Source organism: Lepus europaeus, chromosome 22 (assembly GCF_033115175.1).
Source record: "Lepus europaeus isolate LE1 chromosome 22, mLepTim1.pri, whole genome shotgun sequence".
In the NCBI taxonomy this organism is placed as follows: Eukaryota; Metazoa; Chordata; class Mammalia; order Lagomorpha; family Leporidae; genus Lepus; species Lepus europaeus.
Genome location: NC_084848.1, coordinates 42,339,136 through 42,359,041, shown reverse-complemented (window position 1 = coordinate 42,359,041; position 19,906 = coordinate 42,339,136). Strand labels below are relative to the sequence as shown.

The 19,906-nt window shown below is 45.2% G+C and overlaps 1 pseudogene; it reads left to right on the top strand.

The window, feature by feature from the left end:
* The first annotated feature begins 3,847 nt into the window (after nt 1-3,847).
* LOC133751458 (GATA zinc finger domain-containing protein 1-like) lies at nt 3,848-19,320 on the top strand (annotated as a pseudogene).
* The last annotated feature ends 586 nt before the right edge of the window (nt 19,321-19,906 follow it).

Sequence of the window (19,906 nt, the reverse complement as noted above, 5' to 3'; positions counted from 1 at the left end):
GCTACAACACAGCACTGTCCCTTATATTTAATGTACTGAACAAAAATAAAAAGCTTTCACATGAGCAAATTATAACTAGTGAATCTTGATCATCTTGACAAAAAGGAGAAATACAATTTTTCCTATACATTCAAAAGCTAAGGCAATTCAACACCACCATATGATCCTTACAAGAAATTTTTAAAATATTTATTTGGAAGGCAGATTTACAGAGAGAGAAGGATACACACATACACACACACACACACTCCCCACACACAAAGAGAGAGATATTCCATCTGCTGGTCCCCTCCCCAAATGGCCACGATGGATGGGGGTGGGCCAGGTGAAAGCCAGGAAACCAGGAGAATCTTCTTCCAGATTTCCCATGTGGATGCAGGGTATGAAGGAGTTGGGCCATCCTCTGCTGTTTTCCCAGGTGCATAAGCAGGGAGCTGGTCAGAAGTGGAGCAGCCAGGACTCAAATCAGCACCAATATGGGATGCTAGCACTGTAAGTTGTGGCTTTAATCTGCTGTGCCACAGTGCTGGCCCCCAAGAAATTTTTTAAAGGGTCTTATATTTGAAATAAAATGCAATGGGCCAGCGTTGTGGCATGGTGTTAGTCTGCAGTTTATGACACCAACAACCCACAATGGAATGACTGTTCCAATATTGCCTATTCTTCTTCCCAAGATCTTTGCCTGGAAAGCAGTACAAGGACCTTGAATCTCACATGCATTCTTACAGTGGATGAAACAGATTGAGAGGCATTCATCATTCTTAAATAGGTAGGTGAAAAACTTTGTTCATGGCTGAGGCTACTGGTGATTTTTTTCAGCCTGGGGAACCTATGGCTAGCCCTATAGATGAGTGATCAGTTTCATCTTGAAGTCTCAAGAGAGACTTGGTTTGTTCTCAATGTCAGCGCACAGTGATCGTCACCAAGCAACATAGTTAGACTCAAGGGCACTCATGCTCCCCTGTAGGGAGAGTTGCTATGCACATGCATGAAGACCCAGTGGCCAGGAATGATCAGCTAGTTGATGGTGTGAGGTACCTCCTCAGCGATTGTCTTGCTGTCAAAAGTGGGTGCACCTTGTTTAACTGTTGGGGACACTTGTGGAAAGAAATATTCATTAATGGAACTTCAGAACCCTGAAAGCCTTTTACAGAAGAAATGCCCCTAAAATATCTATAAATTGCCTTGTCTCTCAGTTCCAGGTCCCTGTGTTTCCTCGCCAGTAAAATGGGAATTTATCTGCTGCAATAAAGTTGTACTTTCCTGATTTCAGAGACTGTGCCATATGCTTCATCATTTGCAATCTTAGGAGGAGAAATCAGTGCACAATTTTTAGAAGACATAAAAATGCCCTTTTGCAGGCTGCCTACTCTTCTCATTTGTCGCAGCCAGTCTTTAGATTTTCTTTACTTTTATTTTCGCAGTAGGTTTCCCCACATGAAATGTTAGTCCATGTTTTATTTTGAGGTGTGGTTTAATGTGTATGACCTTTGTCCACAATAGCTGATATTTTGGAACAAGGTTAAAATGCCTTTTACTATCTCTTAAGGTCTTAGCTGTCATTTTATTGTTGTTTTTTGTTGTTCCTGGGTATTTTGTTTCATTCTACTGAATATTCTTTCTTCCACATTGCATCAATTCTCTTATTGAAAAAAATCCATTACACTTTGTTCAAGCTTCTTGACAAACACACTTAGAGTCTAGTTAGGATGTCCACATCCCATAGAGGACTACCTCATTTCCCAGGTTCCTAATTTTATCCTGGCTTATTCCCAGTTGTTGCTTGCAGATGGGTGTGGACCAGTGAGTTCTCACTACCTGTCTCTTTTCATGTTTCTCAATATATATATCAATAAAAATATTAAATATTTAACTATACAAAATTTTAATACAGCTGTCATTGCTACAAAGTCCTCTTGTCTTATTTTTCACCTTCATGATTCTTTTGAAAATTCTCACCTCACTATTTCAGATGAATTTTTAATCTCTACACAAGTTTAAGAAGTAAGACTGAGATTTTGATACTAACTGGATATAAAAATAATTTTAACTGAATTAATTTATCAAGACAAATTCTATGTTTCTTTATTTGCTCAATTAAAAACAAATACCTCTTAGAAAAAGACACAGAGAGATAGACGGGCGAGCAAGAGGCAGTGTCCATTTGCAGATCCACTTCTCTAATGCCGTTAGTGGGTAGAATTATGCCAAGGAGAAGTCAGGAGCTGGAATAGCAATCATGATCTTACACATAGATTTCAGGAAACCAACTAGATGAACCATTCCCCCACTATCTTCTTAGGTGTACTTAAGTAGCAAAGCTGAAATTGAGGAGGTAAGTCTTGAACCCAGTTTCTCTGAAATGGGAAACAGACATTCCAACTTGCGTCTCAGGCCACATCCACACAACTATGATGTGCATTTTGTCTGAGCTTTTTGAAGAACCCAAATTTTCATGATATCTCAAAAAATACTGCTGCTCTACAAGGCTGGTGCATCCATAAATTCCGTGAAGGAAAGTAGGCATGGAGTGATGTCCAAACACAATTGGAGCATTCTCAGTGTTGCACGTACCCTTCCCCATGTCTGTGAAGCCCACTGCATACTCTGGTCTGACAGCTGCTTGGCCCAGGGCTTTCTTCCCAGACTCCAGAACAGCCAAGCCTCTTTACCAAGTGTGTCTGCTCTGTGTCCTCCTATGTAATTGCTCCACTATGCAAACCTCACTGAAAGCGGGCTTTTTTTTTTTTTTTGGAGCTAATAAATAAGCCCCAAATCCACAACATGTATAAGTCCTTGAAAAATGGACTTACGCTCATCAACTATTGGGAGTTGTGAACTCCACAAAGTAGAACTCATTGTATTTTCAGAACATTTTTTCACTTTACTTTAAAAAAAAAAAATTAAAGAACAGAACCCACCAAGTGGAGTCTCTATGGAAATAGCCATCTGGTCCGATATTCTGGGGCTGGTCTTATTGCTGCATTAATATTTTCGCACAGATTTTTATGTCAGAGGCATTCTTTGCAACCTTGGAGGGAGGAAAGAATCCAAGAGAGGGCGCCCTAGCCACCGGCATCATGGCCTTGAGCATCAGTGTTTGGACTGGCTGCAGTCCTCCAGATTCCTTCAAACGTTTCTGGCGGGCGGTCAGTTTCAGACTTAAGAAGGTTGGGTTCAGCTTTTTGCAAGCACCGCACCCCACTAGCCGGTTTCCTTGGAAGGAGAGGAGGTGGGGACCTGGCCTCACATTCCACACGCTGGTCAATACCCTTTATTGCCGCTGGGCGGGACGACAGTCGTCTGCATTCGACATCTGCAGATCACACCTCAGGTTTTCCAGTCCTTGCTCGGGAAGTCATACGGATCCGTCGTGGATGCAGGGCTCCAGGCGCGGGGCTGAGCGCGTTCCCGTGGAGCCAGGACCACAGAGGTTCCTGGGCTGGAGTCGGGCTTCCCAGGTAGGCGCTGGATGCCAGGTACCTGGATCAGCAGAGAGGAGCCGCGGCGGGGGCTGACTTTCGGCGCGCAGCTCTGATGAGACCTCTGGTTCTGGCGGAGCAGTTCGGGCGGCTGATGACGCAGAGCTTGGGAGTCTGGTTGGGCGGAGGCTGTCTGCAGCCTCCTTCCCTGAGGGGCTCCTGGCCCACCAGCGGTGGTGAGCTAGTCAAAAACTTGTGCACGCCAAGCCCAGGCAAGCTTCGGGCGGTGCGCCCCTCAACCTTAGCTAGAGGCAGGTATCCATCACGTTGTGTCCTCCTGCGCTCCGGCAGCTAAGTGCGATTGGGGACCCTGCTGAAACGGCTCCCTGGTGTTACCGCCAGAGCTCCCACACCCCATCTCAAGCATGAGAGAATACGACCGGAGCTCAGGGACAGCGGACCATGAGCTGACATGGTGGTGGTGGCCCAGTGGACGCCTGGAGGCTGGTGAGGGGCGCCCGCCTCAGTCATGCAGCGCCCCGCGGTCCTGCACAAAAGCTTGTGAAGTCGGAATCAGGCGCCTGCACCCCTCGCAGCCGACTGGGAACTGGCAGACAGATGCTGCTTTCCCCGTGGCAGCATGCTGGGGACAGGAATTCGCCCCAGCCCTGTGCTCCTCACCCCTACGGACATCTGGGACCCCTCTCCAGCCCTCTGCCACATGCACACACACCCATGCAACTGGATATATCTGGCATGCACACACACCCATGGAACACGGTTCCACGAGTGGAACTGTCAGGGGCAAGGAGTGGCCTAGCCCCAATTGGCCTGAACTTTTGTCCTTGTATCCTCTTCCCTGCCTTCCCTGAGCCTGTCAGCTCCTGCACCTCCATGGGCAGTGAGACTCTGGAGTTGGCGATTCTCTGCAGAGTCCCCAGTAGCCTGGGCATGGCAAGCAGAGTGAGACAGAGGTGAGCTTCCAGTAGGGTGGCAGCAGGGAGCTGGGTTGTGAAGGGGACCCATTAGGAGCTGAGGTGGCAGTAATTCTGAGCTGGTGCATGGGAGGGAGTGCAAGTCTGCTGGGCTTAGTGTGCAGGAGGGAGGACATGGCCACATGTAAAGTGGGGGTCAGTCCTGGCACAGTCAGCCTCCGTGATGCTGGGCCTAAGGGAACCTAGAGCTGGATGGAATGAATGGAGCTCTAGGCTGGAGCTTTCCCATTCATCTGGGAGAACCAATTGGCCAACAGGCAGGTCTTTGTGCATGTGGAGGATTCGTCACAGCTACCTGGCTCCGTACAGCACTGCGTGGCTGCCTGGTGGCCTTGTGTTACTCACTTTACCTGCTCGCCCTGCACTCCAGGTCTGCTGATGCAGTTGCATGTGTGAGTGTAGCTGTGGGAGGCTGGGCTTGTTGCTGGCAGCTGAAGACTGGAGGTTGACAGAGGAAGCAAGACTAAGAGCTGGGACAAGTTCTTGAGGGGGCCGCTGACCCAGTCTCTTGATGGATGGGCACGGGCCACTGAAAAAGTGAGCTCTTTTGACCAGGAAAGCTGAGTTGGCAGAGGAGGCATTTGCAAATTCACCTGCCTAAAAGAAGTTGAATCTCTGCATCTGGAAGAAGCAATATATGCAGGTCAGGTTGAGGTTTAGAAACTGAGCTCTTTGTTTTGTGTCTTGAGACAGACAGAGAAGAAACTCCTTATTAACCAGCTTGGCCTCAGAAAGCATAGACCCGTTGATCTTGCACCAGAGCAATCTGTAGCTTAGCGCTGAGTTGTGGTGTCCAAGGCTGGTTAGACTTAGGCTGGAAGGCACCCTGCAAGTGGATGGAGTGGAAGGGAGGAGGCAGACCTGGGGCTATCGTGAATGGATGAGTACATACCTGCCTACAGGGGGGCAATCTCCACTCAGCTCCAACAAATTGGGAAAAAATAGACAAGTTTTGTTAATTTGCAAGAGAATGCTCTAGCTTGGATATATGTAAGTATGGGATCAAATTGTAGAGGTGTCATAGAGCATTAGGATTAGTGCATTACAAAAAGTCTGAAGTGTGATGTCTGCCCTGGAAGGGTGTGCTGAGGCACAGGAATCACAACCCCATGCGCTAAGCACTGGTGGGTGTCCATCATGTCTGGCCATGGGCAGAGGCTGGAGTTGAGCTCCTGCTTTCAAGGCTCCCTCTCACATGGTGCTTTGACTCTGCAGGAGAATCTTGTGTAATATCATTCACCAAGTAGATCCCAAAGTTGAGTCTCTGGGGATTAAGCTATAGGAATTGGACAGACAGGTTTCCAGCTCTCAGAGTGGGGAGCAGACCATGACTCCTAAGCTGCTATTAGTGCTGAGAAGGACAATAACACAAAAGAGGGTGCAGGTGGAGGGTGGGCTATATGGGAGCGGGAAACAGATATGGAAACAGAATCTCAGAGCAGTAGAGTGACACGCCCAATGTCATACGCTGGCAAGTGGAAAGTTAATGCAATCCCTCATCTCCAGATCTTGAACCCAATGCTTCTTGTTCACCAGACTGTCCTGGAGCGCTCAGAAATACCCACAGGAATGGACATTCTCTGTATTTGTCAACTCTCACTTTTCTCCCATGTCCATACCCTAGTCCCCTTCCCTAGGGATCTGCAGACCCAGAATGGCAGAAATGCCATATGGAAGCTATTTGAAGAAGAGAGGAGTGCCCAAGTTATAAAAGCAGAAACAAATTATAGAAGTAGTGGCCGGCTGATGGGGTCAGCACTGTGGCATAGCAGGTGAGGCTGCCGCCTGCAGTGCCAGCATCCCATGTGGGCACCGGTTCGAGTCCCGGCTGCTCCTCTTCTGATCCAGCTGTCTGCTGTGGCCTGGGAAAGCAGCGGAAGATGCCCCAAGTCCTTGAGCCCCTGCACCCACATGGGAGACCCAGAGGAAGCTCCTGGCTCCTGGCTTCAGATCTGCCCAACTCCAGCCATTGCGGCCAACTGGGGAGTGAACCAGCAGATGGAAGACCTCTCTCTCTCTCTGCCTCTCCTTCTTTCTGTGTAACTCTGACTTTCAAATAAATAAAATAAATCTTAAGAAAAGAAGTAGTGGCTGGCCTGGGAGTGTCTTTGATATCAAGCTGTCAGTCACTGGGTGGATCTAGCTGTGTGAGATTTTGAAGTGATCTCACTGGCATTGGTGAGGATAATGCAACCTATTTCCCCTCAAGGTCTGTCAGCTGGGTGACAAAAAGTTAATTCAAAATGTAAACTTCTTTCTGTGCTGTGAGCAAAACAATGACATCTGTGCTTGGCTGGCTAAGTGTGGGAGATTGAGTGTTTCCTCTGGCACAAGGTGGTTCGTTATTTTCACTGAATATTAAGGAGTGATTTCTTTACTGAGTAAGGTCTCTTTTAACATAAGCACTGGGATACTGTGTGTCACTGTATCACAGGGTGGGGCTTGGCGACAGCAGTTATCATGCTGGTGTCTACTGAATGTGTCTAAATATCCAGCATGAAAATTTAAGGTTTTGTGATGATTTGGGCTGATATACAATTTTTCTTATACCTTGTAGGAGTTGGTGAGGAAGACAGTGAATAATAAGAGCTGTCATTTGCTGTGGCCCTCCCCATATCAGACTGGTCTTCTGTGCATTTTCACACAGATGTGTTCCCTCATCTCCCTTCCAGTGGTCACACACTGCATGCCTCTAGCGGTCTCAGATATGCAGCAGGAAGGCTCAAGGGCTGACACTGGAGGAAGTGGGGAAATAAGAGAGTGGGAGAGGGAGAGCACTTTTGGGTTCTGAAGAGGAAGCATGAATCAGCAACTGGTTGAGCTGGGGAGAGAAGGCAAGCGGGAAGCAGCTTCTTTGCCTTTCAGATTTCAACAGGGAGGAAAGTAGGAGGCATCTCAGCAGCATCAGCATTTCTGCATTCCCCTAGCTGCTCAGGCAGGTGCATGGGGGCACAGAGTGAGCCTTTGGGGAGTAGCACTCACCTTAGTGAGTGAAGCAGAGCTAGTACATGTCAGAATTGCATCATGCTGCTGACAGATGTCTTACAGGGAGGCTGGGGGAAGTGCAGCAGGTAGCTGTGTTAGAGAATTTTACTCCTGGTCAAGAGAGGTGGACCTGTAGGTACTTGGAACATGGCCTGGTATACAGGCAGTACTCAATCAAAACTGACTCTTATAGTGTTCTTTACCTCCAAAGCTCAAAACTAGGGATGGAGGGTGATTTCCAGCTCCCTGAGATTGCATATAGAGTTTTTTATATATACAAGCATAATTCAAATAGTTAATGGAAATGGGACTTAAAACTAATTGTATTTTGCTACAAGAAGTTTGGAAGTTCGTGCATCATTCTTTTGTGATAGACTTTTTTCATGAACTTTTTGAAAATTCATTTATTTGAAAGACAGAGTTGCACAGAGAGAATAGAAATAGACATAGAAAGAGAGAAAAAGAGAAATTTCCCTTCTGCTGGTTCATGTTCCAAATGGCCACAATGTCCATGGCTGGGCCAGGCTGAACCCAAGAGTCTAGAACTCTATGAGAGTCTCCCAAGGACTAGCAAAAAAAGCCAAGATCATTAATCGTCTTCTGCTGCTTCCCTAGATGTATTAACAGGGAGCTGTATCAGAAGTTGAGCAGCCATTGGTGCCCATGTGGGATCAACCCACTCTTCCACATGCAGGCCCCTTCATGAACATTTTGAGGCTCCTTACATGTGAATTTTCTTCAGGAGGGAGGTATGACTCCCTGCACTGCTCACCATAGAGGGTATAAGACTAGGAGCCCTTGGGTGCTGCTATTCCATCTGGCTTTGCTTAGACTGGTGGCTTCACCTCTATGGGCTGTTTCCTCATCTGTACATGAAGGGAACTTGGTCAACAGCTACCCTTCCACCATTTTCAGTCAATTGTGCAGGTGGGTGGATGGGCTGTTGGGCTGTGGATCAGTTCTGCTCTGCTGCATGTGAGCAGCTAAGCAGAGAGCAGAGAACAGGCAGTTCCAGGTGGAGATGTGCTGGGCCGCTTACATTTGAATGTCACATCCTGAGCTCCTCTCTTAGTTTAAAAGTGGTCTGAGGGGGAGAGTTGGGGACCTCCTGGCTTGTACAGGTGCTCCCTGACACCCATTTTACATTTCTAGAACTAATTATGGTCCCAGCCTTTTAGGTTTCTCAATAAAGCAAGGCTGGAATATCCTCAGAAGCAGTGTAATGACAATACAATGGCATGTAATACAATGGAATGTGATGACATTTTCCATGGTTGTGTTGGTTATGAAAATATTGAAACAGGCAGCCCAGTAGCCAAAGTGCCTGCAAATGCCCCACCATGGGTGAATCATTATTGCAGGCCAGGGCCAATTGTGATTTTTCCTCCTGCAATATGCTTGAGCCTCAAGTTTTAGTGTCTTCTCTTAAAATGGAATATGCATTGACCAGTCCATTTTGCTCCATGTTGTTGAAATGATAGCAGTGTGGATGCTTTGAGGCAGAGGGCACACCAAGAGGGATGGCTGTTCCTTCCCTCCCAGGGTGACCCTGGAGCTTGGGGGAGGGATCTGTTCTGTTTTTTACTGACACTGCATCCTCAGATTCCCTCTTCTGCATCCCAGCACATCCATCCTTGGCTTCAGGCTCACTCTCCACAGAGAGAGAGAGAGAGAGAGAGAGAGAGAGCGAGCTATCTTCCATCTGCTGATTCACTCCCCAAAAGGTTGCAATGGCCAGGGCTGGGCCAGGCCAAATAGGAGGCAGGAGTTTCTTAGGGGTCACCTCCGTGGGTGTGAGGGCCCAAGGACTTGGGCCATTCTCTGCTGCTTTCCCAGATCATCAGCTGAGATCTGGATCAGAAGTGGACTCAGACTCTGCCAGGACTCAAGCCAGAACCCATATGAGATACCTGCATTGCAGGTAGAGGCTAAACCCTCTATGCCACAGTATCAGCCCCTCATTGATTCTTTTTACCCAAAAGATTTGTTTACTTGAAAGACAGAGTTTTGGCCGGCGCTGCGGCTCACTAGGCTAATCCTCCGCCTTGTGGTGCCAGCACACCGGGTTCTAGTCCTGGTCGGGGCGCCGGATTCTGTCCCAGTTGCCCCTCTTCCAGGCCAGCTCTCTGCTGTGGCCCAGGAGTGCAGTGGAGGATGGCCCAAGTCCTTGGGCCCTGCACCCCATGGGAGACCAGGAGAAGCACCTGGCTCCTGCCATCGGATCAGCACGGTGTGCCGGTCGCAGTGTGCCAGCCGCGGCGGCCATTGGAGGGTGAACCAACAGCAAAGGAAGACCTTTCTCTCTGTTTATCTCTCTCACTGTCCACTCTGCCTGTCAAAAAATAAAAATAAAAAAAAAGCAAGACAGAGTTACAGAGAAGGAGTGGTGGAAAGACTGAGAGCCAGAGCTCTTCTACCTGCTGGTTCACTCTGCAAATGGCCACATCAGCCAGGGCAGGGTCATGCCAAAGCCAGGAGCCTGAAACTTCATCTGGACCTCATGTTTGGCTCACTATCTGCTGCTTTTGCAGGCACATTGGAAGAAGGCTGGTTCTGAAGTGGAGTAGTGAGGACTTTAACTGGTACCTGTTTGGGATGACAACATTGCAGGTGGCAGTTTAACCTGATTTGTCACAATGCTAGCACCTTCAATGATTCATGATAATTCGGTGTGACATTGCTGATTTTACCAATTAGTATGAAAATTATTTTCAGGGATGGTTACTAAAATTCCTTCTATCTCATATGATCCTTTGTCATGATTTTGCTGCTCCTTACAGTAAGAGGTAGAGTCTATTTTTCAACCCTTTGAATCTGGGCTGGCTTTTGATTTGCTCTGGCAAATAAAATGTGGTAAAAATAACATATGAATCTCTAAAATAAAGGTCTCAAGAGATCTTACTGGAAGACGAGAAACCCCATAGAAGAGAGCTGATTCACCCCAGCAACAACCACCAGACATGAGGCCATATTGGATTACCCAAACCCCAAAGTTCTAAATGACTGCAGCCATATGAGGAACACAGGGCAGACTGAAAGGACTGAACAGCAGGCTTTTGCCCCATTGCCAAACTAAAAGCAGATAAATGGTAGCTGTTAAATGGTGGCAACAGATTCCTGAGTCAACCTGCTTACCATTTCCAAGATCTTTAGTGAAAAGCATGATTCCATCATAGGGATTATTGGTACTAAAAGCTCCAAACATCCCATAATATCAATTTAAAGTAACATTTTTCTGTTATCGACTACTATCTCTAACTCATGCCTTCTAGTAACTTGGTCCAAACAATTGTACAATCCAACTGAAATCTTTTATAAGGTTCACCTCATAATTTCTGTGGGCCATAGGCTTCTCACCTTCATGGGCTGCTTCTTCCACAAAAGTATATTAAAATTTAGGGGGGGTATTGTATCACAGCAGGTTATCTGCCACTTATGACACCTGAATCCTATATTGCCATGTGGGTTTAGGTTCAGGTTATTCTGCTTCCAATCCAGATTTCTATTAACATGCCTGAGAGGTAAAAGACAATGGTCTGGACACTGGTGTTTCTGCCACACCCATGGGGATGTAGCTAAAGTTACTGTCTCTTGGATTCGCCTGGCTATTGCAGGCATGTGGGGAGTGAACTGGTGGCTCAAATACTTGAGCCATTATCTGCTATCTCCTAGGGTAAACATTGCCAGAAACCTGGATCAGAAGTGGGGCTGTAATTTGAACCCAGGGACTCCAATATGGGTTAAGAGCATCTGAAGAGTGTCTTAACTGCGGCATCAAATCACCAACTGATGGAGAGGACATTATGATTGAGGGAATAGCTTAAACCAAGTCCTTCAGGTCAGCCATAGCAGGGCTCTCAGGGGACCTGCAAGGCAGCACTGGTAGAAAGAATGGTGGGACCAGACCCTGAAGGCTTGCCACAGAATGCTGAGGTTTTAAATGTGTTATGTAAGGGTTATGGGGTGGTGAGAAATGTTCCAAAGTTCTCTGCATCAGTGTGTGGGTCATTAGCAGGTCCCTGAGATCACCAAGAGGCAATGTGAAGGGCAGAAGAGAGACTGAAGATAGCGCCAGTCACTAAGTGAAGGCCATGTTCTATGAAATAGTTTCTGGCTTAGGAAGAAGACAGGAAGCTGGTGTAGATTCCTGGGGCCAACAGAGCCACAGCACAGAGGAAAAGTAGAGCGGCATGAGTTGGGGGTGGGGGTGGGGGTGCGGGGCTGAGTGTGTAGTAGGTGGTGTACCCACCAGAACAAGTTGTCAGCGGGTTTAGAATTTTTATTTCAGTGTTACTGCTTCAGATGTCACTACTGAAAGCCTTCCCTTTCCTGGAGAGAAGGCATCTTTTGGGGCTGGCACTGTGGCACAGTAGGCTAAGCCTCCACCTGTGGTGCTGGCATCCACCATGAGCACTAGATCATATTCTAGCTGCTCTTCTGATCCAGCTCTCTGCTTATTGTCTGGGAAAACAGTTGGAAATGGCCCAATTGTATGGACCCCTGCACCTGCATGGGAGACCTGGAAGAAGCTCCTAGCTCCTGGCTTTGGATCAGTCCAGCTCCAGCCATTTAGGGAGTGAACCAATGAATGGAAGATTTTTGTCTCTCCCTCTCTCTGTCTCTAACTCTGCTTCTCAAATAAATAAAGTCTTTTTATGTCATTGTGATGAAGCCAGGAGCCAAGAGCTTCTGTGTCTTCTGTTTCTCCCACATTGGTACAGGGGCCCAAGCACTTGGGCCATCCTTTGCTGTTTCCCAGGCATATTAGCATGGAGCTGGATCTGAATGGAGCAGCCAGGACTTGTATTGGCACTCACATGAGATGCCAGTGCTGCAGCCCAGAGTTTTAAATTGCTGAGCCACAGCACCAGTCCCTCCAAATACATTTTTAAAAATTGAAATTATGCACAGAATGCTCTCTGATAAAAACAGAATTAGATTAGAAATCTAAATAAAATAACTAAAAGAACTATAAATATTTGTAAATTAGGAAACATTCTTCAATATTAAATGGGTGGAAGATTAAATCATAGAGATAGTTGGAATATATTTTTAAAGGAATAAAAATAAAAACACAATGGCTTCTGTTATACAGAGAACTGGTGTTTGTAATGTCTGAATCCTATATCAGCTGCTAGTTCAAGTTCCAGCTGCATTGCTTCTGATTCAGATTTCTGCTGGTGTGCCTGGGAAAACAGCAAAAGATGGGCCAAGTAACTGGGTTCCTGCCACCCACGTGGAAGACTGAAATGGAGTTCCACATTCCTGGCTTCAGCCTGGCTAAGGCCTGACTACTGTGGCCACTTGAGGAATGAACTCACAGATCAAAGACAATTTCTCTCTATCCTCTCTCTCTCCCTCTCTCTCTCTCTTCAGTTGTTATATACTTTTAAAATGGAAAATTAAATCTCATTTATTTCTCAGGTATCTGCATTACTTATAGGTAATGATTTGGGGACCTGAAATGGTCAATAACTTGCAAGTTATTATTAAGCCTCACCAGAAAGTGTTGTAGGAGTGTGTTTGACATAGCAGTTATGAAATTTTTTGGGACATTCTCATCACTTACCAGAGTATATGGGTTCACAATCAAGCTCTGCTCCCAATTCCAGCAACCTGCCAATGCTCACCAATGGGAGGCAGGAGGTGATGATTATGTGGGTCCCTGTCATTCACATGGGATATACAAGTTGCTAGCTCCTTACTTCTGTCTGGCTCAGCCCATGCTATTGTACACATTTGGGGAATGAACCAGTGGATGGGAGATATTGCTTGTTTGTACTTTCTCTCCTCTCTCTCTCCTCTCTCTTTCTCTCTCTCTCTCTCTCTCTCTCTCTCTCTCTCTCTCTCTGATTGTCCCATATCTTTCAATTAGAAATTTAAAAATTAAAACAAAGTTGTCTTACACATTTTCTTATTTTTTTTTTTGACAGGCAGAATGGATAGTGAGAGAGAGAGAGAGACAGAGAGAAAAGTCTTCCTTTTTTTTGCCATTGGTTCACCCTCCAATGGCCGCTGCGGCTGGCACATCTCGCTGATCCGAAGCCAGGAGCCAGGTGCTTCTCCTGGTCTCCCATGTGGGTGCAGGGCCCAAGCACTTGGGCCATCCTCCACTGCCTTCCTGGGCCATAGCAGAGAGCTGGCCTGGAAGAGGGGCAACCGGGATAGAATCCGGCACCCTGACCGGGACTAGAACCCGGTGTGCCAGCGCCACAAGGCGGAGGATTAGCCTGTTAAGCCATGGTGCCAGCCGTTTTACACATTTTCTAAACTAGTTCCAGATGTGGCTAGATAGAGCAAAACAATTATTTCTGAGTAGGAACAATTCATGACTAACATCTACTAGAGAAAACTTGATTCAGCAGAATGATTAAGACAAAAATCAACCACATTCATACATGAAACAAACAATATTGGAAGCTGACAGCTCAAGAGATACTTCTGGGGCAATAGTAACTGTACTGAGAATAGATGGTTAAGAGAAATAAGGCCAGCTTTAATGTTTCATTTCACAATTATGGAGAAATAGCTAACAATAGATGCAGATACCCACATTTACTAAGGTGTTCCAAGGCAGACTTATCTAATAATTACTATTACTTTTTGGACTTTATATAAAAATTATTTGACCAAAATGTAGAAAATATAATACTGTTACATATGATACAGTTGCAAGAATCTAAAGAGAAGTGTAGGTTTTATTCCATTGCACAATTTGCTAGTGTATCTCCTGGGTAGTGAGACACTTAGTAAAGAGGAGTGAGGGGCAGGGGATTCAGAAAAGCTAGAAGCAGGGTGATGTTTAGTCAGAATGGTGAGCTTGAATGCCCCTCACACTGTTGGGAAGTATGGCATGTTTCAGCTCTGAGATGTTAACTGAGGAAGCAGAAATGTAAAAAAGCTAAAATTTGCAGCTGCTGTCTACAACATACTCCATATCCAGTTTAATCAGGAGTTTCTTAGTCTTTTATTCACTTGACCTTGAGGAAGAAATTTGAAAGTCCTAAATATAGAAATCTTAACTTTACAGTTCCCTCAAATATGAAGATTATCTGAGGCCAGTTAATTTTCTGGCCACCAGATGGGGCTCATCTGCCCAATATTTGTTAATAGAAAAAAACTTGCTCAGTTTAGGATGAAAGAAATTATAAATTTCATTTACAGTATTAATATGGTCCAAGAAGTGAAGTATGTTGCTAAAGAAATTTTCTGAAGACTGGCCAGTTTTTAAATAACAAGAAAACACTAATTTGTTAAGGGAAAAGAATTATTTAATGAATGGTTTAATTATTGAGCAGCCTTTTTATTTTTATATGGCTTACCTAAACAGGACAGAACTACAATTTCATGCAGACAAGAATGGATCATTGTTGGCACAAGACACCTGCTCCTCAGAAAACAACTGGGGAATGAAAGAAACACTGAGAAGAGCATAACATCAAGGAGCTATCCAGAAAACCCTTGGGAAATTACTGTGACTACTCCCCATGCTGACTACTCCGAGGATGTTTGTTCTGCACCATGGAAGAAGGGCCAGAATGATTAGGTTGAACTGTGGTTTATGCCTTCTCCCAATAGCCCCTTAATTTTTTCCCCACCCATTTGAATGTGATAGTCACCAGCTTCCCATAGTCTCAGCAGGAGCCCAGAAGGTTATATTCTTCAGCACGTTAAATCAACTGATGACTAGATAAAGAGTCTGTATTCTCAAAAATGTGGGGTTGTCTATTCACCCAGGAGCCATATGAGGATAATCTTATAATTACTATTAGGATGCACAAAATAAACTAGGAAAATGTTCCCCAAATCCACACTTGAATAAGACACTGTTCATCTGCTGTGCCCTGTTCTATCAAGGAAAATTCTGAACTGACTGCTATAGTTACAAGAAAAATTGTGACCTCCCAATAATTAAACCATTCATTAAATGATTCTTTTCCCTTAACAAATCAGTGATTTTTTTGTTATTTAAAACTGGCCAGTCTTCAGAAAATTTCTTAGCAACATATATCACTCCTTGGACTGTATTAACATAGTAAATGAAATCTATAGTTCCTTTCCTCCTAAAGTGCCTTCATCTGGAGTCAGGGGATCTGTAACTCTCCCATTCTCACAGGTCTGTGTCCTCAACCACTGAAGTGGGTCACCTGCTACTGTCTATTTTTGTCTATAAAGGCTTTGTTTAACATACCACCAACTCTTATCATAAACCTTTCCCATTTATCTGAAGCCTGATCACTTATTTGTTTGCTAGAAAATGAAGTTTAACAAAAACTTATTTTTTTTTGACAGGCAGAGTGGATAGTGAGAGAGAGAGAGACAGAGAGAAAGGTCTTCCTTTTTGCCGTTGGTTCACCCTCCAATGGCTGCTGCGGCCGGCGCACTGCAGCCGGTGCATCGTGCTGATCCGAAGCCAGGACCCAGGTGCTTCTCCTGCTCTCCCATGCGGGTGCAGGGCCCAAGGACTTGGGCCATCCTCCACTGCCTTCCCGGGCCATAGCAGAGAGCTGGCCTGGAAGAGGGGCAACCGGGATAGAATTCGGCTCCCCAACCGGGACTAGAACCCAGTGTGCCAGTACCACAAGGCGGAGGATTAGCCTTTGGCAATAACATTGTAGTTTCATTATTTGGCATGGTAGAATTTGAGACTGTCAGTTAGAAACACTAATATTTCAAAGTAAGTATCCAAACCTTAAATCCAAACAAAAACATCACCTGATTTTTGGACCAACGCATTCTCTTTGTCTCTTTTTTCATTACAAGTGAGTTCACCCAGCCAGCTCTCTGCCCACACCTTTGGAGTCCAATTAGTGGGTCTGCCCAGTTGGTCCTGGAAGCTACTTTCTCACATGCAAAGCTGAGTATTTGCCTAAAAGTGGCTTAGTTCTAATGGTTCCTTCAGGGCATGAAAGCTCTCTTGGCCTCAAAAGAGAAATCTGTTAATGTTCCCAGTGCTTTCTGCTATGTTAGCAAGCTTGGGCCACAAACCTCCTTCTCAGAAAGGATGCCCAGAAGGAAATGGCATGGTGACCATCTGTGGGCAGGAGCCCTGCCCTTGCCCCAGATTCCAAGGGGATAACATGTCGCATGTTCCCTGCAAGGAGATGCCTGTTTTTTTTTAATATTTTACTTATTTATGTGAGAGGTAGAGTTATGACAGTGAGAGGGAGAGAGAGAGAGAAAGGTCTTCCGTCCACTTGTTCACTCCCCAAATGGCCACAATGGCCGGAGCTGCGCTGATCCAAAGCCCGGAGCCAGGAGCTTCTTCTGGGTCTCCCATGTGGGTGCGGGGGGCCAAGGACTTGGGTCATCTTTCCACAGGGGACACTGTGACATCACACTTGCTGATCAATAAACAGGATGAGGACAAACTGACACAGTAGGATAAGTTGCTGTTTGCAATGCCTGCATCTCATGTCAAAGTGTTCATTCAAATTCTGATTACACTGCTTTGGATCCAGCTCATTTCTAATGTTCCTGGGAGTGAACAGATGATAGCTAAAGTTGTTATTTTTTAAAAACTTAATTTCTTTTATTTATTTGAAGGGCAGAGTTAGAGAAAAAGAAAGAGAGATCTTTCATCCATTGGTTCACTCCCCAAATGGCCACAACCTCCCCGGCTGGGCCAGCCCAAAGTCAGATACCAGGAACTTCTTGGTCTCCCATGTGGGTACAGAGGCCCAAGGACTTGGGACATCTTCTGCTGCTTTCTGAGGTGCATTAGTAGAGAGCTGGATTGAAAATGGAGCAGCAGGGACTTAAGCCACCAATCATATGAGATGCTGGCATCACAGGCAGCCTTCTAATCCACTATGCCACAATGCCAGCTCTGATAACTAAAGTTGTTGCCTGCTACCGCCCACCTGAGGGACCTGGTGATTTCAGGATTCGTTGCTTTGGTCTGGCCCAGCCCTTGATGATTTAGTCATTTGGAAGATCTCTCTCTCCCTCTCTCTTCCTCCCTGCCTCCTTCCCTAAAAACGTGAACAACCTGTTCATGAGAATGTAGAAAAATATCCCCAAGTCAGTGATATCACAGTGGAAAATCCAACCAAGTCTGTCACAGTTTCTCTCTACTGGCATTGGTAGACATAGGACTTGATAATATACACATGATAGAATACTAATGGAAAGAGTTCCTCATGTAGAATGATACTATGGAAAATTTCAAAACCAATGACAGATTTAAATTGCTGATACTTTGTTTTTTTCAGGCTAATATGATATTAATGCAGTGGGAACTGATTCAATGTAGTCCATAGATATAATTATTAGAATATAGTGAGAATATAATGATATTCCTCTTGTCCCTCCTTTCCTACTGCACCCATTTCCCTACCCTGCTTTCTCTTTCTCTTTTAGTATTTGAGATAACAATTTTTAAATTTTTCTTCATTTTCATTTTAATTAGTTTTTAAAGATTCAATGTGGTTTGCAGTAGAGTTTCCTTCCTACTTCTTTCACACCCACCCTCCTTCCTTCTACCTTTCTTTCAATCAGAAAAAAAAAATTAAAATCAAGAAAGGTAAATCAAGGAATGTTGAAAAAGAAAACTTGAAGGGTTTTCATCAAATTGAAGCCATAATGAAAAAGTTAACCATGTTGGTTATGGTTCTCCAAACTAGAATTGGCTTATACTACATCATTGATGTATACAAGTCATCAAAATAAAAGATAAACAAAAGAAATACACGTTAGTATATAATCTATTTTCAGATTATTGAAATAGCAGTGAATAATAATATAGGAGCAACAATAGCATGAAAAACATAGACAAGATAAGTGCGTGAACCAACATGTATTAAATATGTACTAAACTTGAGAAATTAAAAAAAATTAAAATGATTAAAAAATATGCCATTTACTAGAAAAACCTTAAATGAAAGATACTGGCATCTATAGCTACACTTTGAAAATATCAATAATCAAAGTTTACTTACATTCACATAAACCACCAGAAATGTTAACAGTATATCGTCTGGAAAGAGAGAATGATGCTGTGAGCCCAGAGTCCTTCTGATGAACTGTATACATAGAATCATCAAGAGAATTAACACAACCTTGAGTATGCTGATGACCTTTCAATGTAAAAGTCAAGCATGATATACTGATAGATTTGGTCCTAGATTGGGCTTTCATTAGGCTGCCAATCATATACACAGGTAGCAAGAATAAATTAAGGGGGGAACGCACCCCAGCTGCCATCACGGGCCAGGCCCCGCCATTGCCCAGGCCTGGTGCTGGGCAGCTCAGCATCTGCGGCTTTGGCGCGACCACCTTCGCTCGGACGTTGGCTCAGACGTTGGCCTGGACGTTGGCCACCCCTCTGCAAAAGCAATGGCAGTGCGGGCGGCAAGCAGAGGAAGCACGAAACCCACCGGAGGTCTGCTCGGCTGAGAAACACTAAGTGCAAATCTGCTCCAGAGACCGAAAAGAAAGTGTCCACCAAAGGAAAAGGAAGAAAGCATATTTTAAAAATAAAAAAAAAACATAAAAGCTCCTGAGTTGGCTTCTGTCATAGTCACTGCAGAGTCCATCTTCTGCAAGGGTGTGTAGTACCAAACTGGAGACATTGTTTCTGTGACTGATGAGCAGGATGGAAAGCCCTACTGTGCTCAGATCAGGGGTTTCATCCAGGACCAGTACTGCGAGAAGAGTGCAGCTCTGCTGCAGCTCATTCCCACTCTCTCCAGCCCCAGAGACCAGTTTGATCCTGCAGCCTATATCCTAGGGCCAGAAGATCTTCCAAGGACAATGGAATACTTGGAGTTCATTTGTCATTCACTTCTGAACACTTAAAGTCATGGTCGTCAGCATTTCCTGCGCTTCCTGCCAGACCTGAGAAGGGCTGTGTACGGACGCATGTTGGACCTACTCCTGCAATAACTGTCAAGGAAACAGTTGCCAACGATTTGTAGTTGGAAACTTACAGTGGGAGGGCGCCTGGTTTAGCGGAGAAGCTGCCAGCTGGGAAGCCACAGCCCACATCAGAGGGCCGGGGTCGAAGGCCTGGCTCCACTCCACATTCCAGCCTGCTGCTAGTGTGCACCTTGGGAGGTAGCAGGTGATGTATCCGGCAGTTATGTCCCTGCCAACCATGTAGGAGACCCAGATGGAGTTCCCCACTTCTGGATTTGGCCTGGCCCAGCCCTGGCCATTGCAGGCATTTGGAGAGAGAGCTAACAGGTGGGAGCTCCCCTCTTTGCTTGTCTCTCTGTGTGTATGTGTCTCTTTCAATAGGAAAAAAAATAATTAGAACTGGATTTCCAGTTATCTTGTATTCATACTATTACAAGATAGTGCCACATGTTTCTTTAATGAAATTTTTAGCTGGAAAAATGTAAATTACAGTTTTTTTTCCCTACTACCCGGTAATCATTATCATCTTCATTGCTGGTTATTTAAAGAATTAAGAGGAATAGAAAATAATGGACTATATTTGAGATTAAATACTACCTTCTGTATGTGTGTTTTCACAGATAAAGTCTGTAATGCACAGGGACC